Source organism: Pongo pygmaeus, chromosome 2, assembly GCF_028885625.2.
Source record: "Pongo pygmaeus isolate AG05252 chromosome 2, NHGRI_mPonPyg2-v2.0_pri, whole genome shotgun sequence".
Classification (NCBI taxonomy): Eukaryota; Metazoa; Chordata; class Mammalia; order Primates; family Hominidae; genus Pongo; species Pongo pygmaeus.
The window spans coordinates 98,182,416-98,210,023 of record NC_085930.1 but is presented as its reverse complement, the minus strand read 5'-3'; positions in this window follow the sequence as shown (position 1 = coordinate 98,210,023).

Sequence of the window (27,608 nt, the reverse complement as noted above, 5' to 3'; positions counted from 1 at the left end):
TCGCTACTCTATCCCTGGCCTTGAAACAAGTGATTCGATGTGCTGACTATTCACCTGAATTTGAAATAAGACTGTGAATTTGCATTTCAGAAAGGGAATACTATTTGGAAAGCCCAGTCTGCCAGACTTTTCACAAAGGGAAAGGAGAGCTGCACTGGGAACGCCTGGTGGTCAGCCTCCCCCAGGCAGGATGCTGCTTGTCCCCCTGATGACCTGGAGGCATATTGGAGAAATCAAAATTATTCTGTACACTTGATCCTTTTGAGGTTCAAACTGAGCTTCTGAATCAAATATTTATCAAACCATTGACTGACTTCCGAAGCAAGAATTTTCTATTTGGAAACCAGAGCTATGTTCACATTGAAGGGCAAAGGACATACAATTAGTTCCTGTTTTTGTATGACTTCACTCAATTACATGGATACACATGAAATCTGAAACCACCTAATGATTTCTGATCTTTTCTTGTGTAGGCAATTTCTACAATTCTAGTGATTTGTTGGTCATTTAAAACAACCACTAAATGTGATAATCAGAGAGTAAGAAATGCTCAAAAAAGCAATCGGAAAGCTTTCAGATAAAATACCCTATAACTCCCAGACATTTTTGTATAAGTTTATTTAGCAGTTCAGCTTGAGATATGTATGTGTTTGTGGGGGTGATTACTATGACTGTTGAAGGGAGGTAGATAAAGGAAGACATTTTATAAATTGGAGAAAAATGGTGCTAATAGTTCAATAAGATAAATGCCTACCTTTTAAAGTTGAATTCCAGAAGAAATTGCAACACAGAAACTGACGCAACATTTTTTTTCCATGCCAGAAAAACATGCTATCTTGCACCCAGATTGGAAGCTGTGTGTTACAGCTTGAAAATACTGGGATGGTGCTCTATTTAATTTATATAATTTATACATTTTTTTTCTTTTATTACTTTAAACTTTTTTTTTTTTTGAGACAGAGTTTCACTCTGTCGCCCAGGCTGGAGTGCAGTGGCATGATCTCGGCTCACTGCAACCTCTGCCTCCCAGATTCAAGTGCTTCTCCTGCCTCAGCCTCCTGAGTAGCTGGGATTACAGGTGCCTGTCACCATGCCTGGCTAATCTTTATATTTTTAGTAAAGTCAGGGTTTCACCATGTTGGCCAGGCTGGTCTCAAACTCCTGACAGGTGATCCACCTGCTTTGGCCTCCCAAACTTTTGATTAAAATTCTACTGCTTAGTGAAAAGAGTCCAAGGTTATTTTTTCATCTAAAAACAAACAAAAAGAATTCTATTCACTGTGATTTAAAAAGCATGCCTAGAAAGAGCCCTACCTTAAATTTGCACAGTGCTTCTTAACATTGGTTCTTATTCATTTTCAAGATACTCATCACCAACATATAAATAATTGCTTATAATGTCAGTGGATCTATGGACCATCTAATGCCCATTCCTAGATCTCTGCAGGGTGTAGAGTCTGGTCACCACACCCAGCTCTACCCTTTACATTGTCTCACTTGATCCAAACGACAGACCTTTGAGGGTCTTATCCATCAGGCTCAGGTCATGTCTACCTCCAGCCAGTCTCTCACAAGGCCTAAGAACACAGATCTGGCCACTGTCTGCTAGTCCAGAAGGGTTTACTTTCTCTACTCCTGCTCCCTCCACCCTGACAGGTAGGATCCAAGTTAAGGTTAGACTATGTCTTGCTAGGTAGGCTGATGGGGTGGGGTGTGAAATACATTCTTCCAGGAAGAAATGGCCAGGGTTGTTTAGGTTCCCAATCTGCATCTCCACCCTGCCTAGTGGGTCGAGAGTGCTAGCACTTTAGCTCCGTGCTTCACAATGTCTCCATGAAAAAATTCACTGTGGCTCCTTTAGGGGGAATCTCCCCTTGCTGTGGTGATACCAGGAAAACTGTCCCAAACCTCTGGGGCAAATAGCTGCCCTGTTTCTGTATCATTGGCAATGAACCCACCATGACTTAAAATAACAAAAACAAGAACTGACATTAGACTGACTTTGTTCCAGGCACTGTTTCAAGCACTTCACACATAGTGACTTATTTAATACTTACAACAATCCCGTTAGGCAAGTGCTATTATTCTACTTTGTTCACTAATGAGGGAACTGGGCCACAGAGTTGGGATTTCTGTTTTTTGGGTTTTTTTTTTTTTTTTTTTAGTTTGCTTATGATCACACAGCCAGTAAAGGTTGGACACAGGACTCAAACCCTCCCTTTGGGTCCAAGCTCTGACCATTTGACTCCACTTAGCAATAACAAAAGAAAATGCACATACTTATAAATAAATAAACATATATATTATCTGAGGTCTTGGCCAACATTTTAATTTCTTTGACTAATGCGAATATTGTCATCAAGAGGATTAGAACTGCCCTATTCAGTTGATGAGCCCTAGAGTATGAGGAGGAAGCTGTGAGGTATAGAGGTGAGGAGCACCAGAGCTGCTGTGGACTCAGGACATGAAGGAAAGCCACAAAAGCTCCCTTTTCCTCTTTGTCTACCACCAGCAAAATAAGGTGCTGTGGGGTCACATAAAGACAAGGATCTGGATGAAGGTAAAGGTGGGTTTCAGAGGATAAAGAATGAGGAGACGAAAGGGAAATACTATGTGATGCCACCCAGAAAGTCTACAATTGCTCACAACACATGGCTACTGCCTACTGTGGAGACATAAATTAGAGATTGTTCCTAGTATATGCTCATGACCTATTGTTATTCTTCCTGCATGCCTGTATAGTAAAGCTCACATTATGAGGGTTTGGTTCTAAAGTCAGCAAGGCAAAACTAACCAAGAGTTGACCTTCCCCTGCAAATCTCTGAAACTGTCCAATAGTAGAGGACACAGGCATATCTCTGTCAGCAAGTGCAGCACAGCAGATCCTTCCACCAGTAAGGAAAGAGATTTCTGTTCTCTCAGTGGAGCACCTGAGGAAGAAGCTGGCTTGAACATAGAGGCCCTGTTGCTCAAACAATACAGTTTTTAAAGAGCAGAATTGCCCTCAATATAGGCAGATGCTCACGCTAGGAGATGCACTAGGGAACCAGGACAGAAAAAGGAAACATCAAATTTCCGTTTCCCATCTCATGCCAAGGCATAACTCAATAGAAGGAAATGTACCCAGAATTGATCTGCGTGGGCATGGCTTCATTTGACCAAGTTAAGCACGTGTGAGAGGGATGCCACCGTTAACTACAGGCAGGGCTGGTGTTAAGTCATTACACACTGGTATGCTGATCTGCCCAGTGAAAGCTCTAATCGGTTAGTGCCCAAAGTACCAGTCCTTAAAGTTTTTACTATAACCACTCCAGAATGCACATGTGGACCCACATACGTGGAGCCACACATGCCCGCATAGCTTAATCTCCCTCACTGCAGCATAGGCGTTATGTCTGGGATGCCCTAGATTTAGGGGTACTTTTATTTACCCTCCAAAGCCCTGCTCAAATCCTACCATCCCTGGGCAGTCTTCCTTGCTTTTCTCCAAATGGGTGTGATCTCTCCTCTACTTCTGTCATTTTCCTTTCCCTTATACCCTACCTTTTATTATAGGTGGTCGGAGACCCTATTTCCCACCTAGGAGGTGAGCTCATGGATCCTTAGTGACCTCCTTTTCAACAGTATTAGAAGGCTGCCTTTTACAAAGTTAGAGATCAATGGATGTTTCACAGAAAATAAAATATCAAGTGAATGCATCACGTAAAACACATATTCATTCATTTATGTGCACCATACAGAGCCATGAAAAAACATAATGAATTAAGTCTGAAAACACTAGCTCTATTAGTATGAAATGCATTACCTTCCGAGGGTTTAATGTGACCAAACCATTCTTGTCCATGTCCCAGTCTCTCCTTGCAATTTCCTAATTCCAACCACCACCACTGGAAAGATGGAATAGAAAATACCAAATGACAAAAGAATTATGAACCTTACAACTTGGACTCTTATCCTGGTAGAGATGGGTGTTGAGTCAAGAAAGTGTGTACCTATGAGCTTTTCTCTTTACAGAAAAGACTGTTCAAATGTCTGTTTCATTCTGTCTCTCTCTCTCTCCCTGCTTGCTTGTTCACCCTCCATTTTCTCCCTAATTTATAAATTCCCTAATTACCCTAACACCATACCGGGAAGTAACCTCTTCCCATACATCACTGTGGATCTCCTGGAAGGAGTGTAATTCCTGTATCACCTCCCTCTGTGGAAGTCAAAGGGCCAGAGCCAGACCCACCTTTCACAGATTCAGCACAGGCAGGGAAGGGCTGTCTCTTGGGACCTTGAACCTTAGTCTCAGAGCTCAAGGGGAAGAGGTCAGGCTCCAGAGGAGTGGCAACACTGTTTGTTCCAGCTGGCCTGGCTGTGGCCTTTGCTTCCCTTCCTGCTGCTGTCTTCCTGGTCCTCACGCTAGTCTTGGTGTCTGCCCACTTTTCCAGCTTCCCATTCTTCCCTCTGAGAGCTCCCCAGTAGCCTCCTAATAAAATTTCCAACATTTCAGCTAACTCAAATCAGTTTCTGTTGCTAGCAGCCAATACTTCTAACCAAGAGGAGCTTCAGAAGAATTTTTTATATGCTGTTAGTTCCAAGCACACTGAGATGGGTTCAACCACTGCAGTCAAGAGCATTAAGCTGGTAACTAGTCTTGTTCATATTGAAAAACCAACTTCTGTAGGTGAATGGTTGTTACTTCTGAGGAAACACCCCTTCCTGCCTGTCTGAATCCAGTGGCCTCTCCATGTCACCTGCCTATCTTGTGGGGTGTCTGCTTGCATTTAAAAGCTGACTCGAATTAAAACATTCCAACACACACACATTCAAGGGATACTTCTGTTGTATCAAAGAAGGTTTTTGCATCATGTTGTCATGGACCAATACAGTCATTAAAGATAGTTTGTTTCCTTTACTCCCTCACTCAATCCCCTTGGGAAAGCTCCATTACTATTACTTAACTCTCTTGGGGGACATTGGAAATGACTCCATTCCATTGGCTGTAACTAGTTAAAGTAGCCAAATCAAAGCTTCAGAGTTCCAACCCAAATATTTCTTTTTTTGGTTCATATGCACATAATTACATATGATTTACAGTGACGCACAAAATTTCCGGAAATAAAAACAGGAATCATTGTTCAAAATTTTATTCAATCCAGAAAAAATATACCCAGGCAACAGAAGACAGATGTCACGAACATGGGACATGTGAGGTTGGAAAAAATTTGCCAAGTACATCTTTACTATCCCCTGAATTCCCATAAAGGGGAGGAAAGCAAACAAGATCTTGGTGGTGCTCAGGGAAGGAAATGAAGTTCTGAGAGGGTTCGAAAACTTTTGTATTGCTCTAATAACTCCCCCTCCTGTGATCCAGTGATTAGAAATATTCCCCAGAGTAGGAAGCTCTCTAACGAAGAGGCAAACTGGAAGTAGGGGGTCCAGGAGGAGACCAAGCTATGTGGCGTCTTAGAGAAATATTCAAGGTAAGCAATGCAGTGGAAACCATAGGGCTACTATTTGGTGGAACTAGAACTGCCAAATGTCCTGAGACCAAGGGATTAGTAGCTTAAGACTCTGCCTCTAGGGCAGAGGGGAAGGTAGGAGTACCATGTTGACTCCTGAGGGAAGGTCAGACAACCAAATATTGAACTGCTTATTGGAACTGAACTTGTGAACTCCTGAGGTTCCCCACCCTGAGTAGTAAAAGCTGTGCACAATGATCAGCTCGAAACAATAGGTCATCATTGAAAGGAATCTGTGCCAAAACACTGACTGGGATTTTGTGAGGATTTATGGATAAAATTGGATTCATTCAGTTGACCCTGGGCCATATTCTTCCCTATCATCACCCTCTCAAAAAATGGGGAGATGTCCCCTACAACCACTGAGGGACAGACTGGCTTCTGTGGGTCTAGTGGAACCCTAGCTCTAGAAGGAGCTGTTCATGCCCATCTCCCAATCTAAGCAGAAGGATGAGAGGCCTCTGTCTTTGGTGTGGGGCCTATAAAATGCCCTGTGCTTGGGCCCTTGCCTACCTCCTCAGCCCATGTCACACTCTCTTCCTCTCACATCTCTCATGTACCTGTCACTAGACCTTCAGCCACTTCCCAGGCCTTATTCTAGTTGCCACCTTAGGATCTTTGTCTCTGCCATTCCTCTTTCTGGAATGTTCTTTCCCATGACCAATTCTTCTTTTCTTAGCTCTCCACTTAAATGTCAACCTCCACAGAGAATACTTCCCTAGAGGCTCCCTTGAGTAGTTCCCACCTTGTTCACTTCTAGAGCAGGGGTTGGCAAATTATGGCCCAAGGGTGAAATCCAGTGAGCCACCTGCTTTTGTAAATAAAGTTTTATTGGAACACAGCTGTGCTCCTTCATTTACAAGTAGTCTGTGGCCGCTTTCACCCTACAGTGGCAGAGTTGAGTGGTTGTGACAGAGACCAGATGGCCTGCAAAGCCAAAAATATTTACTATCTGGCCCTTTACTGAAAATATTGACTGACCCGTGTTCCACGGATTTCAGACATTCCATAATTATTGTTCTTTACTCTCTTATTTCCATTCAAGCCTGTATGTCCAGGAATGCAGATATCTTGTCTGTGTTATTCATGTTCTTATCCCCGGCATCCAGCACATTGCCTGGCACAAAGGCAACATACAACATAAACACTTAGCAGGGATTACCATTTCCATTTTCTAGATGGAAACACTAAGGGTGAAAGGAAGGAAATGTATCTGTGCTGGAGTGAACTCATTGTGGGGGGTGGCCTATTATTTCTTTTGCTTTCGTTTTCTTTTCTTTTAAATTTTATTTAATTTTATTTAATTTTTTAATATTATACTTTAAGTTCTAGGGTACATGTGCACAACGTGCAGGTGTGTTACATATTGGCTTTTATCCAGATTGATTAACTTGACTCTTCTTTGAATGGTCTCTTTTTCTTCCCTTCTGTAGGTCAAGTCAAGGCCAGTGACTAGACTCTATTAAGGTACAGAATCCAGCCCTGAGACTCTCTTGTCCAAGTTTTGACTGAGACATGGATATATCCTCCATGTTTTGGGTATTCACCTGTCTTTGATCAACCTGAACACTAAAATCTTGGGTACAGTAGAATGGATTTTTCTCCATTCTCCTGAGATCCACTTAAATCCCTTTAGCTTGAGTGACACTCCTGGCAAGTTTTCATGAGTAGGACAGACGAATAATGTTCCTGAATCATGTGCTTAATTACAGTGTGTATATATGTGTATATATATATTTTTTCATTTATCCTGCCATAAGCCTTTTTATTAATATATTTAGCCAGCATGAGGATTATTATTAGATATTCTTGTTTCTAAAACTTCATCCTAAGGATAAGACAAGCAGGAATTTGCTTCTAAAGCAACTTACTGTTGCTACTTTTAATAATCGAAGGTTTTAGTACAGTGATTTCTCCTTAATCCTCTCGATAATCCCAGCAAAATATGGGTATCAGAAAGTGGAAGGCAACTCTCCTGCATTTTGCTGGGTATCTAAGACATGGTGCTAATGGAGTCTAGCTAAACTAAAGACCATTTCAAAACAAGAGACTAAGATGTGGGTAAACCAAGAAGCCCACACAAATCCTTCTGTGGAACCAGGAAATGAGCAGCTAGTTGAAAAATGTGCCTGTTTTTCTGCCTCCATACCTTTTTCTACCATCTCAATGTTGCATTAAGATTTAGCCCTAACTAACTGAAGCATGGGATGGAGCCACAAAACACAGGCAGCAAAAGATCTTTACTGGAGTGCACCAAGAAAGCAAATCCCTTTTGTGCTGAGGATGGCACCATTTCTGTCACCAACCCCTTCCAGCCTGAGAGAGACAAGGAGCAGGGGATAATTCCAAAAGCGAGTAAAGACCCCTGTTGGATGTAAAAAGTCAGCAGCACCAGGCACTCCTGAGGCTCCCACCCCAGGAAAGCTGGGAGAGACAGTGCGCATTTTTTCGATGGGGTACTCCTTTCACAGGCAGTCAGAGCGTAACTGCCTGTTGCCAGAAACCATTCATCAGACTCTGCAGAAAAGGCTGTCAGCTCGGCCTACAGGCCCCACGCCAGCCTGTCAGGATCCAGGCTAGCAGCCAGGGTGTCAGGGGCTGCGGCTGGTAGCCAACAAGGACTTTGATGTCTAAGGGTTGGCTGGCTGGTATGTGAGGGTGGCCAATGGGCTCTGAAACCATATACCCTGCTCAGAGGTCATGGGTTCTGAAAGCAAGCTGGTCGTTAGAGTATCTCTAATAAAGATGGAGGTAGGCATTTCATATTGTTAAAAAAATTGTTCAAATTATTTCAGTATTTGTTTTGATTTAAATTTCCATTACACATGCTTTTTATTATACAACTCAATTAGTATATAAAAGATTTTTCTGTTTAAAATGTTTAAATGAACATAATTGTACAATTTGGAAAGATTACAATGCTTTTATTTAATTAACACTGCAATAAATACATTGCTCTGTAATGAACCCCATACTTTTAGGCCATTAACCATTCAATAAATTTGCAATATGGAAGGTCCTTTATGGAGAAGAAGATAAATAAAGCTATTTAAACGAATGTACGACAGCTACAATGCTAAGCAGCAAATTATAGCTTTTTGCTTCTCATCTACTAGAGTTGTACCTTGATTACAAACACATGCGAGCGTAATAAACAGCATACATTTCAATTACTATTTTGAACATGAGGTACACTGGACGCTAAAGAAAAATTCTGCAGCATTGGTGCAGCTCCACTCCATGGCATCTTCCCAATGAGAAACTCTTTCAGAATTTTTCCAAAAGTTTCATCTGTTGTCTGCCTTATCAAGCCAGGTCTGGGCCTGCCAGACAAAAATAATGTCCCTCACGCAGCCTCTCAGAACCGGCTGGTTCCATGGGTGATCACAGAATTAAAGCCACTCCCCTCGTGTGACACTCTCTGACAAAGGACTATCTATGACAGGTCTAGCAGTAGCAGAGGTTATGTCCAGGCCCTGCTCTCTGTCATCTCGTCACCGTCACACACCAGTTACAAGCAAAATGATGAACCCTTCCAGTTCCATGGCCCCCAGTCCTCATCCAAACACCTTCATCTCCTTCCATTACTGAGCCCTGCAAGGATGGCACACACAGCTGGTGCCCATAAGCCTAGATTTCAGATGAAGCTTAGAGAGATTAAGTGTTGGCATAGGGTCCCAGAGCCGAGGTGAGGCTATAATTTCGTCTTCTGCTTAATGCACCTTGTTAATATTGGTAGCTGTAATACAATAATATCAGTGACTAAAATGTATTGACATCAGAAACAAGGACTGATATTGAAAGATTATTATTTCCCAGGGATTATACTGCATTTTATAGATGAGGAAACTAAAGCTTAGATATGTGAGTAACCTGGCCCAACATCACAGGAAGTAAATGGTGGAGTCAAGCCCAAACTATGTAGCTGCTCTCAGGATTCTATCTTCAAGTGGTACCTGGGAAGATCCCAAAGTCCTTCCTTTGGCTTACTCAGTGTTGTTTCCTTTGCTCTCCTTCATAGTCTATTCATTTTCTTTTTGGAGACAAAGAGTCTTGCTCTGTCGCCCAGGCTGAAGTGCAATGGCATGATCTCGGCACACTACTGCAACCTCTGCCTCCCGGGTTCAAGTGATTCTCCTGCCTCAGCATCCCCAGTAGCTGGGATTACAGGTATGTGCCACCATGCCCACCTAACTGGGGCTTGTCTCAGATAAATCGTAAAAGAATCACAAATGGTCTCCTTTTTAACCCTTTTCTCCCTATACATCAGGAAAGATGGCAGCCCACAACCATTCAATAGAAGCCTCCCTTGATATTCAACCAGCCATATTTGGCTTGCATGGCAAAAAGCTTTCAGGGACGGGAAACAAAGAACACAGTGGGTGTGGAGTCAGGCCTGGTTTTAAGTCCCACCTTTGGTATCTACTAGCTGTGTGGCTTTGACCAGGCTGCTTATCCTTTCTGTGACTAATTTTTCTTAACGTAAATAATGATAATTCTTATCTTCATATGGTTATTCTGACACATGTATCAGATAATCAAATTTATCTAAATTAGCTTAGTATGTAGTATATGTAGTAGATGCATAGTACCTAGCATACAAAAAATGCTTAGTAAGACTTTGGGTTCCTCCTTACAAGTTTAGAGAAAATCTAAATAACTTAACTGATCATTCAACCAATATTTATTGAGCATCTATTGTTTTCTGGAGAGTGCTCCCAATATGTGGGATAGATGAAGTTTCTATTCCTGCTTCTGCACTACTTTATACTGTGTTTATGGGGTGGGGGTACTCATAAAATAAATAAGTAGACAAAAACTGTAATATTTCAAGTGACAAAAATAAGGCAAGATGAAAAAGCTGCATGATAAAGATGACATGAGGGCTATGCAGAAGGTGATATTTGAATCCAGTCTGAATTCAGACAGTGGCACACATGCCAGGGTGCCTGACACACAGCAGGAAGTCAACAATCATGCAGTGGAGACTGAAATATGGACTGCCCAGCTCACTAACCCCAGTCATCCAGCGTGTGGCTAGATGTTCATTTCAGTGTACAAAGATTTACAATGACCTGCTGTGTGCCAGGCACTAGGGGAGACAGTGAAGTTGCCTTTAAGTTTGAGCCAGCTTGTGGACCTTCTGCATCATGATGCTGTTGTTAAAGGGTGGCACGGTGGCCTTTTCTGGACTCCAGAACATTCCAGTACCCAGATCTCTCTTCTAAGAAGGTAAGCATGGAGTATACAAGTAAAAAGAAGGCAGGATTAGAGCCAGGTGATGGGTGTAGCAAAGGACCCCTTGTCAGAGGTGAAATGCAAAATACCTGGAATGGAGGAGACATTTTACAGATTGTAATTATTTTTATTTTTTCCTTCAGAAATAAATGCTCAGTTCCTACATGGCACCAAGTTCTAGCTAAGAACCGAGATGAAAATGATACCCTCCTTGTCCTTGAGTTCAGTCTCTTATACTCATAACCATTACCATTATATGTCTTTTCATATTTTTCTAAAACTGATTTCCTATTTTTACTTCAATTTTATCATTATTTCCTTGTATGTGTTTATGTCATAAGCCAGAAATAATTTAAAGACCCATCCAGGATGTAACCAGACAGATGGATGGATGGATAGACAGAGGGATGGACGGTCATCCAAGGCAAATCTAAGACTGCTCAGAAACCCAAGCCTTCGATTAAAACAAGAGTAGAATAGCTCAGTATTTCGATGGCTGGATCAAGCTTCTCTTCTTTTATGAAACTGATTTGCAATTGAGACTCAATTTCTTCACAAGCAGTGAAGAACTCTCATGGGTTGGGGGTAATGTTGTCTGTAGGTTCGTATTTGGAAGCCTTCTTTTCCCCAGTAACAATCATACACTTCACATGTGTCTAATGTTTTTAAAGGGCATTCCTATCTCTTAGATCATGTAAATGGCAGCCCTGTGTGACAGATAAGGTAATTGTTTTAGTGTTTATTATAGAGTTGAGAAAACAAGTGGAAAGACTTGCTAGAGTCTAGTAAAAATCTTGAACTGGAGAAACCAGAAGATTAGAACCAAAATATCATGACAAGCAATTCAGAGCTTCTTTTCAAGAGTATTAGAGGGTTGCCTTTTACAAAGTCAATGGTCAATAGATGTTTCACAGAAAAGAACAAGTGAATGAATCACATGAAATCACATACTCATTCATTCATTTGTGTGGACCATAGAGAGCCATTAAAAAACATAATTAATTAAGTCTGAAAGCACTTGTTATACGAGCATGAAATGCATTACCTTCTGGCAGTTTTTTGTGACCAAATCATTCTTGTCTGTGTCCCTAATCTCTCCTTCCAATTTCCTAATCCCAACCACTACCACTGGAAGGGTGGAATAGAAGACACTAAATGATACAGGAATTATGAAACTTGCCACTTGGAATCTATTCTGGTAGAGATGGGAGGTGTTAAGAAAGAATCTACCTATGAGCTTTTTTCTTTACAGAATACTGTACTAAAGCTCTCTCCTCTCTCTCTCCACATTTCTTCTTTCTCTTATTTGTTTTCTCTCTTTACTATTTTTCTTTCCATCTCATTCTCTTACTTCACTTCCTTTTCATCACTTTTTCTTTTACTTCTTTTTTGTTCTTTTGTCACTCTAGCTTTATCATGAGTCTATCACATTCTACTGCAAGCAGATCTTCCAGGGTCTTATACCTGCCCTCAGCATTGTATTTCCTCATTTGCAGCATCTTAGCATGAAGCACACACATGAACTGCCCCCGCTTCCTGCCCCCGGTCCCAGTGTCTGCCTGTAGTGGAAATCTATCATTTCCATTTATCCCTTACCCTCTTTTTGGAAAGAGCACGCCAATGCTCCTTGGAAGAACCATCTCTCCCCTGGTTTCCATGTATCCCTTCCCTTCTCCAGCTCCATGGATCTGCACACGTCTGGCAAGTAAGAGCACTCCATCCCTCAGGCTCAGTGACTGGTTCTCAGATGGCCACATGAGTCAACCCAGGCCAATGAGATCAATCCCAGGATTTTTTCTGCTGAGTTGTGAAGCTAGTGTGATGAGTCTAGAATTCATCTTTGCCACCACTTGAGAAAGACTGCTTGAAAAAGAAACTGAACAGTGGTAAGCAGAGCTGAGAGATTATAACAGATTACTAACCATGTTATTTGAGCACCTGCATCCAGCCACGGCTGAAGCTGGACTATTTAGTCTTCTGAATTTCACAAGCCAATAAATGACCTTCCAAAATTAAGCCAGTTTGAAGTGGTGTAATAGATTAATCTGGTACTACTCCTTCTTAGATGCATGCCTTTGCCTTGTGAATTTACAGTTTCTCTAATAAAGAGTCAGAATCTATTTCCCCTCCCCTTGAATCTGGGCTGGCCTTGTGACTTTCCTTAGCGATTAGGATGTTAGCCAGCAAAAATAGAGGTTTGAAATGTGTTTATGTGATAGAACTTGTTCATTCATACACTTCTGTTATTGCCATGGGAATATGCCAGAGCCAGCCTGCTAGAGGATGAGACACACAGGGCCCAATTGCCAATGTGACCCCAGCCAATAACCAGCTGACCCCAAGACATGTGAATGAGCTCAATCAAGAACAGAAGGATCACCCAATCAAGCCCAGTATAAATTTCTTAAAAAAAATAGAGACAGAGTCTTTCTGTGTTACCCAGGCTGGTCTCAAACTCCTGGGCTCAAGCAATCCTTCCATCTTAGCCTCCCAAATTGTTGGGATTATAGGTGTGAACCCCCATAGCTGGTCAACCAGTATAAATCTCTGACCCACAGACTCATGAGCTAAACAAATGCTTATTAAGTCACTGAATTTTGGAGTGGTTTGTTAAACAGACAATGGTGTCAATAAATAAGTAAGAGTGTTATTTTCCCATTATTTGCAGCCAAGGCAATCTAAATATATTAGTGCCCATATGGGATCCCACACAGCTGCTGGTATTTCTCTCATTATCCCATTTAATGTGCTCTTTGTAATTGGTATTTACCTATCTGTACCTCCTTCCAAACCAGCACTGTCCAACAGAACTCTTACAAAGATAGAGACACTCTATTCTGGCATTGTCCACAATGATAGCCACTAGCTAAATGTGGCTACTGAGTACTTGAAGTGGGCCTAGTATGACTAAGAAATGGAGTTTTGAATTTTATTTAATTTGGATTAGTTTAAGTTTAAATAGCCACCTGCAGTTAGTGCCTAGCATACTGAACAGCACAGCCCTAATATCTAAACTCTTTAAAAGCAGGAGTTGTATCCATCTTGTTCATTATCACATGTCCAGGGGAAGAGATGGGGTTAATAATTTTTTATGATAAGGAAATATATTCTTCTAACTTCCTTAGGAATTTCTCACTCCCTAGTAAGTAGACCCATCAAACCTAATGAGGTAAATAACCTTAGATGTCACCAATTTTCATAAGCACCATAAACCACTCAGCAACATTTTATCTGGAGGACAATACTATCCTGGTCACAACACCCCAAACTCCGAAGATTTAGTACTTCTATTGGCTAGTGTATTAGTCTGTTTTCACACTGCTGATAAAGACATACCCAAGACTGGGCAATTTACAAAAGAAGAGGTGTAATTGGACTTAAATTTCCACATGGCTGGGGGAGCCTCACTATCATGGTGGAGGGCAAGAGGGAACAAGTCCCATGTTACATGGATGGCGGCAGGCAAAGAGAGCTTGTGCAGGGCAATTCCCATTTTTAAAACCATCAGATCTCTTGAGACCCATTCACTATCACAAAAACAGCACAGGAAAGACCCACCCCCCTAATTCAATCATCTCCCACTTGGTCCCTCCCACAACACATGGGAATTATGGGAGCTACAAGATGAGATTTGGGTGGCGACACAGAGTCAAACCATATCAGCTAGTAAGCAAAAAGGAACTTTCTGGATAAATCCTAAGCAAACATGAAAGTACAGTTGTTTCTACCACATGTGTTTCTCTTCAATGAGAAACAGACCCTAAGATGCGTCCTGCTTCTGGTTAGAGGACAACCTCCAGGAGGCCCATAGGAGAGGGAAGCAGCAGGATTAATTCTTAAGTAGCTCAAACACCACAGGAATTAGAACTCTCAAAGAAGCACCTGCCTAATCCCTTCCAGTGTTGGGAATATTGGAGCAGATGCCTCTACAAGTGCTCAAGGGTGTGGTATGAAGTGGCTGGGGTGGAAGGAAAGATGAGAGTTAAATTTCTAAGATAGAGTGTTCAACCTCACAGGTGACCAAAGGACCTCACAACCAGCCCAATTTCTGATTTGTGCCAGGCAAAAGAAAGAGGACTCTGAATTGCTTTCACATATCTAGAACTCTTTTTGTTCTTCCTAAGATGTTATTGGTTTTTTAGAAAGACCTTTCCATTTCTGTGATCCAGAAGTAAGAGTCCAAGGTGTTAGCTGAAAACAGTGTTTACCATGTAAACAAGGCCCAACAAATACTGAAATAACTGCTATAAAAATAAGTACTGTTGTTTGCAAGACTTCATATTAAACAATGGCCGTCTCTCAAGAAGGCAGAAAGGAGGTTGAACTTACTTTTTTGTGATATTGAGTTGCCCTCTTTGTGTCTTCTGCATATATATTAGAGGGGTTATAGAAAACATACTTTCTAAGCCATATGTTGGAAGTCGTAAGTACAGGATGTTTTTCTAGCCAAATCTCATCCAACTCAGAAATGCTTTCAGGGTTCTTCAGACTCACTTTTCATACCATGGTGTGTCTCATTATTCAAGATCAGCTGGAACCCAGAAGTGACTCAGTCCACTTGAATCACTGAGATTTGAGGGATTTGAGCTGAGCGTAAAAGGACAGAAAATTAACTGTGGCCAAACAAAAGGTAACTAATTCTCATAAAGGAATTATATACCTTTTAAGTTTTGATTAAGGAGATCGATGCTGAATATACTCCCAGAATAATAACAACATGAATATCACTGATCATAGTACTCATATTAACAATAACTTATTGCTTAATATATGCTCAGCACTTTAGTAAGTACTTTACAAGTACTGCCTCACTTGTTCTTTAAAAGAACCTTTGCAGTAGGGACCATCAACATATTCAGTTAATGAACGAAGAAACTGGGGCTCAGAGATTTAAAAAAAAAAAAATTGTCCAAGGTCGCACTCCTAGAAAGTGGGAGAGTCAAGATACAAAGCCAGGTCCTCTGGCTAGAAGGCCCAGGCTCTCAACCACTGAGTCATAGGAGAGCTGCTTGGTAACTGCCTTAAAGCCTTGGAAAGCCAAATACCGCAGCAACGTGAATCCCTAGGAAGCTTAGTCAATGTTTTCTTAACAACCCTAACTGCACCTGAAAACAAGTAAACATTAAAAACTGAGTTTTGGAGGGGTTTTTTTTTTTACACACCAGGAAGTCTAGACACCTGCTTTTGTATATTTTCTGGAGGGGGGATAAATAGACTCATTGTATGAAATTTATTTCAACCATTTAGGGAGGTTTTAGTAAAGATGGGTTACATTTGCTATTCAGCAGTGAGACATAAATGTTTAACACAAGGTCTTCCTCCTCACCCACCCCTCCCCTATGGATGCTTTGAATAATGCAAAGTCTGTTTTAAACTCTGCTGATTTACTCAAGAAAAGGGTCAGAATATTTTGAAATATTGGTCATACAATCTGGCATACGGAGCATTAAAACTTAGAGTAAAATTCAACAAGCTACTTCCTGTCTGCTGCTTCTCAAGACTTCATGGGCTCATAACACTTAATAAAAAAAAATGAGCTATAAATAATACCTGATTTAAACTGCATGTCTCATTAAATGAACTAGACATTTGGAAGATCTTTTCATTCTTGCTGGAGAGTATATAAGCCTTTTGTGCATAATATGTTAACTTCCTGCTCATTGAGGACTGACTATGTGCTAGACACTTCACTGTTGGCTTGATTCTAATGAACTGATTGATAGTCAAACATCTTTGATCCACAAAACTGCAATTTCATATGGTCTACCTAACAAATGCTTTACATGTTTTATCTTCTAATCCTTACAACAACTGGTAAGGTAAGTCCTCTTACTCTTCCAAGTTCATTCATATATCAACTCCAGGAGGACAGAAACTCATGGGCTTTATCACCTCCAAGTCTTAAGTGCTTAAAACAGGGCCTAGCATATAGTAGGTGCTCATTAATTATTGGATCAATCACTATATGCATGGATGGATGGATGAATGGGTGGATGAATGGGTGGATAAATTGGATGGATGGAAAAGTGGGTGGATGAATAGGTAAGTGGGTGGATGTATAGGTGAGTGGGTGGATGAATAGGTGACTGGGTGGATGAATAGGTGAATGGATGGATGAGTGGGTGAGTGGGTGAGTGGGTGAGTGGGTGAGTGGGTGGGTGGGTGGGTGAGTGGGTGAGTGGGTGGGTGGGTGGGTGGGTGGATGAGTGGGTGGGTGGGTGGATGAGTGGGTGGGTGGGTGGGTGGATGAGTGGGTGGGTGGGTGGGTGGATGAGTGGGTGGGTGGGTGGGTGGATGAGTGGGTGGGTGGATGGATGGATGAGTGGGTGGGTGGATGGATGGATGAGTGGGTGGGTGGGTGGATGTATGGATGAGTGGGTGGGTGGGTGGATGGATGGATGAGTGGGTGGGTGGGTGGATGGACGGATGGATGGGTGGATAGATGGGAAACTAAAGCCTAGGTAGATCATTCAGCAAGAAAGTGGCCAAGCCAGGCTTTGAACCCAGTTCTGTATGTTCCTGTGATTGTCCTGCAAAGTCTTTCATTCACTAAGCATGCAACTGGTTAAAGAGAGAATGCACCAATTGCAATTCTCATTTCTAGTCCCATGACCTTTCTCTAAAAGTCACACCCTGTGTATGTGGGCAGAGGAAGAACCTGGGACATCCTGTGGCAACACAGCCAACTGTCTGCTCAGGCCTTTCCAGGCCCTAGATATTTGGGGCAAGAGGGACAGCAGAGGGGCAACCGTGCTGAACAGAGTTTCAAATGCCCTTGATACTGAAAAGATGGGAAGGGCGTGGGAATAGCCAGAGGTTACATGGAAGGACAAACATCACAACTGAAGGAGACTGAGGTGGAGAGGAGGCCTGAGGTTGCACGTGCAGACCTGTGGAACTGTTTCCACATTATCCACATCAGGCTGCAAAGCTTCGTTAAGTGGGGCCCCCAAGGGTTAACCAGGAAGGTGGAGGAGAGAGAACAGAGCAGGGGAAAATAAACCTTGAGGAGGAGGAAGAAGGGGAAGAAACTCGGGCTGGAATCGCTTTGTTTTGTGAATAGTTTATGAGGCGTATCAGGAGTCACCCTAACGGGCAAGGGCTGGAATGTTTTCTAACTTTAAAGTGAAAGCTGCCCACCAGGCTGCGAGTGTGGGAGTGGCAAAATATGAAAAACATGGAGGCCCCTCTCTGCACTGCCCAGCTATCTTGTAAACCATGGATATCCAGGGCGCATATACTAGCAAATGTGTCTCACTTGAGATGCTAAAACCACCTTGGAGTTTTACACAGCCACTGTGCCCAGCTAAATGTTTTCAGGCGACTTCTCTCCTGCCTGGAAAAGTATCATAGGTGGACCCTGCAGCTGAGAAGACATTTGGAGAGGAGGACCACAGAGCCGGGCGTGGCAGTGGGTGATGGGGGGGCAGTGCTTACATCTACACCAACTGCATATACACTGGTCACCATTGAGCAAGGAGGAAGTGCAGCCAGGGCTAGGTGGTCTTGCTGTGGGGGTAAAGAACACACAAGGAGCCTCAGAAAGAAATCTTTATTTCTCCAGATGAGCTTGATGCCTTTAGCAGTTCCCTCTCCACCCACAGGCAAAGCCACAGGCGCCCCATAAACTGACCCCACTGTCCAAGGCCTTGGGGAAACATTTCCTCCATGCCTTCCCCAACCCCTGGACTCCAGGTCTCAGGATGGAGCCCCACACCTCTGTGGTTGACCTGCCTGTGTCTAAGCTGCTCCTATGCCCTTGCCCATCCCTACAACTTATCCCAGCAACATCCCTTGGGTTATTGAGGCCAATGTCCAAGATTCCCCTTCGCCCCACTGTCCAGGCAGTGTCTGTGCTCACACTCACTTCTGGATTCAAGCCACGGTCTGACCCTGAGCCTTCTGCTTGCTTGGAATGTGAATTCAGACTTTAGTCAGCAGACTAATGCAAGGGACACTGCTGGTACACAGGCTGCAGATTAAGGGCAGGGAGACATCCCATTATTGGGTGCACATTCTCAGCCTCCACCCTAACACACTGCGCTCTCCTCTTTCATTCATAAGCCCTGAAAATCTGGCTTTCCAAGACATCCCCCTACCCAAGCTGCTCTAACTCAGTGGAAATTCAAGCCAACGTTTCTTCTTGATAAGGTTTTCTCTTATTCTGAGTTGAAAAAGTTTTTGTCTTTTTTTCTCCCCTTCCAGAAAGGTTGGAGAGTTATTCGGAGGGTCTACTATGTACTGGTGTCCTTGCAATCACACCTGCTCTGCCTCAGAACGTGCTGTTCTTTAGGTTGGGGTAGAGTCTGTATATCTACTTGAGGAGACCCTGCTACCCTCTGGCACTCTCATGGCTCATCCTGGAATACCAACTATTCCTCATAGGAAATGGATAATGCGATATTAGTGAAGATATTAAACATAGCATCTGGCCAGGGAATTCATGGTGTCCCATGAATGAAGCTTGTTTCCTTGCTTCATTCATTCATTCATTCATTTGAAATTAATTAGTGCCTGCCATGTATCAAAACATGGTCAAAGTCCTCAGAGTTCACAGTTTAGTGAGGGGAGAGAAGCAATACAGAAGCCCATAAATAGATGAACATGATCATTTAAGATAGTAGCAAGGCTATGGAGACAATACTGGAATTGAGAGTGAAAAGCAGACTTAGAAGGATGGAAGTGTGGTGGAGATCTATGTATAACCCCCCACAGAGAGCAAAGCAAGGTTAAGCAACCCTACTATCTGGAAGTTTTCTCCAAACCCAACAGATTCCTAAAGAGTTAGTCTGAGCTCTGAGAAAGAAAAAAATAAGAACCCTTTTTCTAAACAGGGCTGGTCTGACTGGACAAAAGCCATTCTACTATAAAGACTAAACCCAGGTACTGATGTTGGCATTTCAGTGTGAGGAAAGAAAGATTCCTGGCTGGCAGCAGCAAAGGTCACTAAATGAGAGAGTGCATGGGTGGGAACACCCAGTCAACTGGGCTTGAACACATAGAAGATGGTGGTGAGAGGGAAAATTCCCTTCCAACTAGTTCTAGGCCTGGACAATGGGACCATCCACAGCAGCTGTTGGGCACCCTCCTAAGGTGGAGAATCCAATAGCTCCCCATTGAAGCCAAAAGACACATTGATCCTGGTGGGCAGGTGCTGCAAGTCATAAGCTTAGGAATTTGGGGGCTGTGGTCAAGTGTCTCAAGGCATTCCTGTTTGCATCCTACTTTAGGTAACTGTGGGTGCCACGTGGTCAAATACTGCAGGGGATGGGGGTTGGAGCAAAGCAGGGCGATGCCTGGGAAGTGTAAAAACGAATCCTTGGCTAGTGTCAAGGGAGTTGGCCTGGCCTCAGGTGAAGCAGGCTGAGAGGTTGTTAAGGTCATACCTCTGTGTATATTATACAAGTCTGTGCCCCTAATGAAAATTCCATTTCTTCTAAACAGGCTAATTGAAGGACCTCTTCTTTGAAAAGACCAGTCTGTGTTCTAAAAAGGGCTTAATGAGGACACAGTTATGACAAACCTCTTAAGAGACAGAGCAGAGAGATTTACAAGAACCTACAGAAAAATAGCAGGTAGTCAGGCCACTTTAGGAGGAGGGAGCACTAAGGAACCTACAGTACTGGAAGAAATAAATGGGAATGCTGAGAATAGGAGGGTGGGCTTCTAAATAAGAATACAGGCTGAGAGCAGGTAATCAAATGAACAGTTACAGTATTACAATGGCAGCCTGCGGCATTTGTTAGCACTAGGTACCAGGTGCTAGGTAACGTGCTCACATCAGTCCTTGAAGAGAGGTGTTATGATTTTCATGATTCTTCTAGAAGGAAAAACTGACTTTCAGACAATTTAAGGAACCCCCCCAAGACTTAAGACTTCACAGCTGTTAGACAACGCAGACACATCTAGACCCAGAACACCTGGCATTGCACATCCAATAGGGCAGTGCCCCATCCAGTGAAATCTGGTGACCACTTATGCCAGAATCACAGAAGGGCCTAATAGATTGGCCTTTCCTAGGCTTTGGTGGACATGCAGAATCAAAATCTGCATGGTCCCTGGAGATCCACCCTCCAAAAGCTCCTTGGGTGATACTGAAATACACTCTTGTTTAAGAACCAGGCAGTTAGAGGCAGTGAGTAGATTGGGTTGTTTGGAACAGAGGGCTTCTAAGAATCTAGGGGCTTGAGATCTACAAGAATTTTTTTTTTAATCAGCACTTCCAGAAGAGATGAGGGACAAAGCCCACTCTGTAGAGTGCTGGGAGGACTCCATCTATGCACAGTGTTAATGGTTATTGATCTGGATGTGATGGAGTGAACCTGCTGCATCCTGCCTTCCTCAGGGACCTGGCTTAGCACACTGAAGTCAGGAGGGAGACTGGAAAGAACTGTGTACAGATGAATGCGGAAGATCCCAGCTTCTCAGAATGAAGATCATGAACTCAACAGATTTTAGCTTCAGGGAGCAGAAAGTAGAAATGGAGATGGGGCCAGGAACCCAGGAGTGCCTACTCCAAAAGTTGGCCATGGTCCTGTGATAGTCCCATACAACTTCCAAGGGCTAAAATCAGCATATCCATGGTAGAGTCGTCACTGATGAAATAACAGCATTACCTGTCAGGAAGAGAGGCCCAAATATTTTCCATGGTCCTGAGGACTCATTCTGAGAAAGGCAAGCTACTGAAAGAGCCTCTCCAATTCCTGGCATTTTCTTATTCCCAGGCCCTCATGATAGAGGGGTCTTGGCCCTGAATCTGCCCTTGTGAGTCCTGCACAATGTCCTTTGTGCCACTGGCTTCATCAAAGAACTGAGCCTCCACCATGTGGCTGTAATCTGAAGGCAGGAGGTACAGCGGGGGTGAAAAGGAAGTGAGCTTTCATCTTCCTACGGAGGGGATGCCTATACTTTGCTCCCACTGGCCTTTCTGTTGGACTTTGGATGTAATAGTAGGGCATTGTCGGGCACAGTCTGCCACCACCCAGCCCCCATGGGCCAAGGGCTGGGAGGCTTCTGCACATACACTCTTTGGCACTAGTCAACAGGCCCCCAAGCTGCAGCCCTGTGAAGGCCCCTCCATAAAAGGTTGGAGGGCTGATGGTGCCAGGGCAAGTATCCTTTCCGGAGGAGGAGGAAGCAGGACCTGCAGGCCCTCACCCCTGTCCTTGGAACACTGACACTCTTTTCCTGGTTTTGCCTAGTTGGAAGGGAACATCCCAGTTTGAAGGAGACATTTTGCAGCCTTGGCCACAGACACACTTTTACACCTGGTTGTATAAAATGTGCAACATTGCAGAGGAGTTCTAGCCAGAGCACTTCAGTGACAAACTGGCACAGGGACACACACACTCAGGCACACTCATGCACCCTGCCCTCAAGGGGCGTTCCACGTGACATAGGCCAGTTAGAAGCAGGATGTGCAGACCAGACAGACACAGACCCAACGGTGAGACTGAATGTTTATTGGTGGGATGAGGTGTGTGCAGGTCACTCTGCAGGACCCAGTGCTGGGGTGGGCATTTGGTGGAACAGCCGGCTGAAGGAGGGGCAGATTTGCCCAGATCTGGTCCCAGCCTCTGGATAGGCACACTCTAGCTGCAATACATCAACTGAGGAGAATGCAATGAGTTCTCCAAACTACTCTGCTAAAATGCCTCAGCCCATAACCAGGCTCAAATATTTGTCCACTTGGACTCAGTTAATTCTGCAGTGCGGCAAACTGCCCAACAGACATTTTTCAGATGCAGCCTCCTCTCATTATATAGGATGCGCTACGTCTCCCCTAAGAGGCTGAAACCATCCTTAAAAATAAGTGTGTGTATATGTGTGCATGCGTGTGTGTGTGTGAATGAAGGGGAGAAAGAGGCAGAGAGAGAAACAGAGGCACAAAGACAGAAGGATGGACACTCACCACACTGACCGTCCCAGAAATGGCCCACACTGTAACAAATCCAGCACAGCAAATTGAGGCATTTCCAAGGAGAGCAGCACATGTGGTCACCACAGAAACAAGGCTGTACACAGCAGGGTTAATCTTCGTGCAGCACACCTGCAACTTCTCCACAGCGGGTGTTGTTTGGTTTTGCATACCCATCCCCAAAGAGCATTTGAATTAATATAAACATTTCTTAGCTTGTCCTTATGGCAACAGCAGCAATATGGTGGGAGGGACCTGCTCAGATGGAGACTGGCATAATGCCTCCTTTGTGTCATCCTTCCCAAGGGAACAGGGATGGCAAGGCCATCCAAGAGGGCCCTGGGGTGGTCCCCCAGTCCATCGGTGGCCTGCACTTGGGTAAGGTAGGCGCAGGGGACAGGGGTGTGGTCAGTGACTCTGTGGCTGTAACACATGCGAGGCAAGTGGGCTTTAGAGTGACAGAAATGTAAGGATGGCCAAAAGGAGCTTTGCTTCTTGCCCAAAGTGATGCGTTCAAATAAAAGCAGAAAGAAGCTGCAGGGGGCGGGGGCGCTGGGCAGAGTTGGCGTGGGAGTAGACCGACCGCATACCCAGGAGGAAAGCAAATGTTTCCATCAGCAGGGATGAGGAGGAAAACTCGGCATGGAAAAATACAAGCTTAGTGATAACCAGCTTATGAGTTTTTGCCATGGCTGCAGAAGAGGGAGGTATCAGAGATAAGGCTACAGACTGTAATGTTTGCTTATGAACGAATGAAGATGGCTAAGCTGCGTGTGCAGCTGAGCTCCTCTCTTCCACTGGGCACAGAAGATGCTAGGGCTACACAATGAGTAAGGCAGACATGTAATCTCCCTTCCCTCTTCTGTTTTTGACAAGTGAGAAAGCTTTACAGAAGCACACATTTCAGACAGTGGAAAAAAAAAAAAAAGTATGGTATAGCCTCAGGATCCAGAGTTATGGCTTCTACCACAATATCCATCTGCACCAAATAAACTTAAAAAAACCTTCCATTCAGTTCACAGAAGCAATGGGAACCATAGCTTTCTCTCAATCCAGTGGCCTTACAAAAAAGTTAGCTAGTAAAGTGGTCAGTGGCCTTATTAGGAAAGAGTTCCTTTAGGGTATAGACTCCTTTCACTAGCAATTTTGTACATACACTTGTAAGAATATTAAGGTAAGTGAATATCAGAAAAGGATCAACTGGTCAAAGAAATGGTGTGCTAAGCTTTAGGATCATTTTAATAAGAAGTACAGAGGGATTGGGAATGTGGGGTAGAAGGTGCATTTACTTCAGGGATGGGTGCCCAGGTGGTGGTGGTCAATAAAGGCTTCCCATAGGAAGTGAGATGTAGCTCAGTCCTAAAGGATAAGTGGGTTTACCGAGTAAAAGTCAGGGGAAGCAAGTGGGTTCAGTTTTGACGTAAGGAGGAAGTGTTCCAGGTGGAGGGGGAATTGTACAGCCAAAGGCTCCAAGATCTCAGAGAACATGGTATGTTGAGGAAAGAATTGAAGGAAGTTCAACGAAGGGAGGTGGCAGCAACGCTGAGAGGTGAAGGTAGACCTGGTTCTAAAGGGCACTGTCGGCTATCCTAAGGCATCTGGACCTAGTCCCAAGAGAAGGAAATGACCTTCCTAGCTTCACTGGTAGCGATGGAGATTGAAGGTGTTCCAAGTAGGCTGCATGAATGGCCTTGGAGAGGAGGTTACCAAGCTAGAGGAAGGTGGAATTATCTAAAATCATGATTTCCTCTACCCTTTCACATTGGCTGTCAAGAGATAGAACTTTAAGCCAAAGAAAAAGGGACCAATTGCCTGAAGGGTTGTTAAGTGGCTGGCATTTTTTGTCCATTTCATTTTTGGAAGCACTGCAGGAGACGGAAAGGACTTATGCTGGAGAGGAGGCATGGGTCTTCGGGAATTACAGGTGGGTGCTGTCTTGTGTAATAATGTGGAATACCTGGCAGGGTGACTGAAAGTGTGTGTGATCAATGGATTGATGAGAGTGGCAGCTTTTAGGCAGACAGGCTGGCTCTTTCTGAGCTCTATTCAATCTCACTTTAGGAGGTGCCAAGAGGCAGCAATGCTGAGGTTTGTTTGTGGCTTAATGGTAGATTTCTTGATCCTTTCTCTCCCATTCCCTCTGCTGACTTGGATACAGGTCTTATAGACTAAATGGAAAATTATGGTGGGGAGTGAAGGTCACCTTAAAGTGTGTGCCTCATCATTAGCAAGCCATGGGCCAAAAGGGTGAAATTCTAACTCGAAATCTGGAGTCCCAGCAATCTGCATTGCAATCTCAGCATTGCCCCTTCCCAATTACGTGACCCTGGCTATTTATCTCACATCCTCATCTATGAGATAACTGCAGATAATCATTATGCTACTTCAAAGGGTTGTGTATGGCGAGGGTCAAATTTGATAAGGTATATGAAATGTTTAGCACAGGGCCTAGCACAGTTGACACTAAATAAGTCATCGTTGCTATTAATTTTAATACTAATACAACTATTACTATTAGTAGTAGTAGTGTTAGTGTTAAAATCTTCAGGGCATCTTAAGGCTGGGGAGACCCACATTTACTAATAACTAGATTTTTGGTTACCCAAGAAAATGCTGATATGAACCATCACACATTTTGCCTACACAATGCCAAGAGAAATTACAAAGCCACTGTAAAACCACATGCCAGTCACATGGGCAATCAACACCAACAGGAAGGGTGAAGCTGCCAAAGCTTGAGTTCAGTTTTCACTTTCTAACTAGTGGTGGTGGTGGTATTAGGGGGCAGTGTGAGATAGAGATTTGTGTGAAGTGGTATAAACAGAATACGTCTTTTCATAAATCCTGGGCAACCACGTGCTATAATGAATGACAGAATGAAAAGGAGCCACACAGGGAGGTGGGGGAGTTGTCTTCCCAAACACATCAACATAAAGCACTTTCCACACATTTCAGCACCCGGTGAGATCTTTATGTGTTGGGGGAATTCCACATATTTTGTGTGTCATGAGACAAGAGTAAAGATCAGACTTTTATAGGCTTTGGCTTCCTGAGTGTTTATAATGTTGTACCAATTAGGCTGCTGAGAACCCAAAATCATGAAAGAGTCCACCTAAGAATCGGGGCCCTGGAACAGCATGCGGAAAAGCTTGTTCCAAATGCCACAAGCAGGAAGGTATTATGCAGTCCAACTTTTAAACACGTAAGGCTACCTACAGTTTCCATGTATGACTTTACCAAACTGGGCTCATGCCATGCATGCTACTGGATGTCTTTTCTACTTGAAAATGTATCTTGGAGAATGGGATGGTTAATTGGATGTGTCAAGCTGACTGGACTAAGGGATGCTCAGAGAGCTGGTAAAACATTATATGTGGGTGTGACCGTGAGGCACTACTAACACTATGCTCCTTTCCAGATGAGATTAGCAGTTGAATCAGTAGACTGAGTAAAGATCCCTCTCACCAACATGAGTGGGCATCATCTATCCATTAAGGGCCCAGATAGAACAAAGAAAGCAGGAAAAGGGAGAACCCACTCTCTATTTGAGCTGGGAAATCCATCTTCTCCTGCCTTCACACTTCATCCTGGTTCTCAAGCTTTTGGACTTGGACTTTGGACTGAATTACACCACTGGCTTTCCTGATTCTCCAGCTTGTAAATGGCAGCTTGTGGTACTTCTTGGCCTCCATGACTGCATGAGCCAGTTCCAATTCTATTGGTCCTGTTTCTCTGGAGGACCTGACTAACACAGAGAGTCTTGCATATCAATAAGTGTAAAGGATCTTCTTATTTTAGATCTACACAGGGATCTATTGTAGGATGCAAACATTTTTTGCCTAAATGTAACTCATTACCTACTGTTTCATTCTGGATGAGGCTAAATTATGTTGCAGTAACAACTCCAAAACCCTAGTGGTTTACCATAGTCAAAGGTAGGCACCCATCACAGGTTGTGCTATTTTGCCTACTTGCTCTCCAGAAAGATTATGTCAATCTATAATCCCAATGATGACGCAGGAAGCCTCACACTCCTATGCTTTAGGAAAGACCAGCAAGAGTGGGTCAATAAAAAGCAAGGCCTTGGCAGAGCCATTTGGTTGATGTCCCCTCCTCTGCCCCTCAGCCTCATGTCATATCTTCTTCCCATCCACAGAATCTTAGACATTCTTTAAAGAAAGCCTCTTTGCAGACACTGGCTTTCTTGTTAATTATTCTGTGTTATGTTGGTTCCAAACCATGGGCTTATGAGGGATGAATCCCAGACAAAATGCAAGCTCTTCAGCTCCATCCCCCACACCATGCAAATATGTGCCTCTTGTAGCCAGCAAGACTTTTATTTTCATAACTTTGTCATTAGCTCTGTGCAAAACTGAGTGGAGAAGATGAAGAGGAAGAAGAGGGAGGAAAAGATGACAAAGAGAACATTCTTCAGAAATCACCTCCTTTCATTCTGAAGTTTTAATCATCCCTGATGACTTTTATCTTAAAAAAAAAATACTGCCTCACAACAGATGCTCCCAGCCTCATTTGACCTACACATGGCCATGGGATAAGACAAAATGCAGGGTCTAGGCTACTGAAGAGCCATAAGGAAATCATTTTACCAGCAGATAGCATCTGTCCACATCAGTGCTTGGGATGCCCCAGCAACAGTGACATTCTCCAGGAACATACAGACATAGACTTGTGTTTTCCAGTGGTCGTGGCAACTGATGTTCCTCTGCTGTGTTTCTTCCAACTGCTGCCAAAGCTCCTCTGACTGGGGCTGGCAGGAATCTCGTGATTACAGCTGACCCTCACTTTCCCTTGTAATGGCCTTCACATCCCCTGTAATCAGAGTACATGGGTTTGAACCCCAATTTATTAGGGGCCAAGGAGATTAGACGGAAAGAAACTAGGGCTCCAACCTCAGCTCCTCTGCTTCTTAATGGTGAACTCAGTGA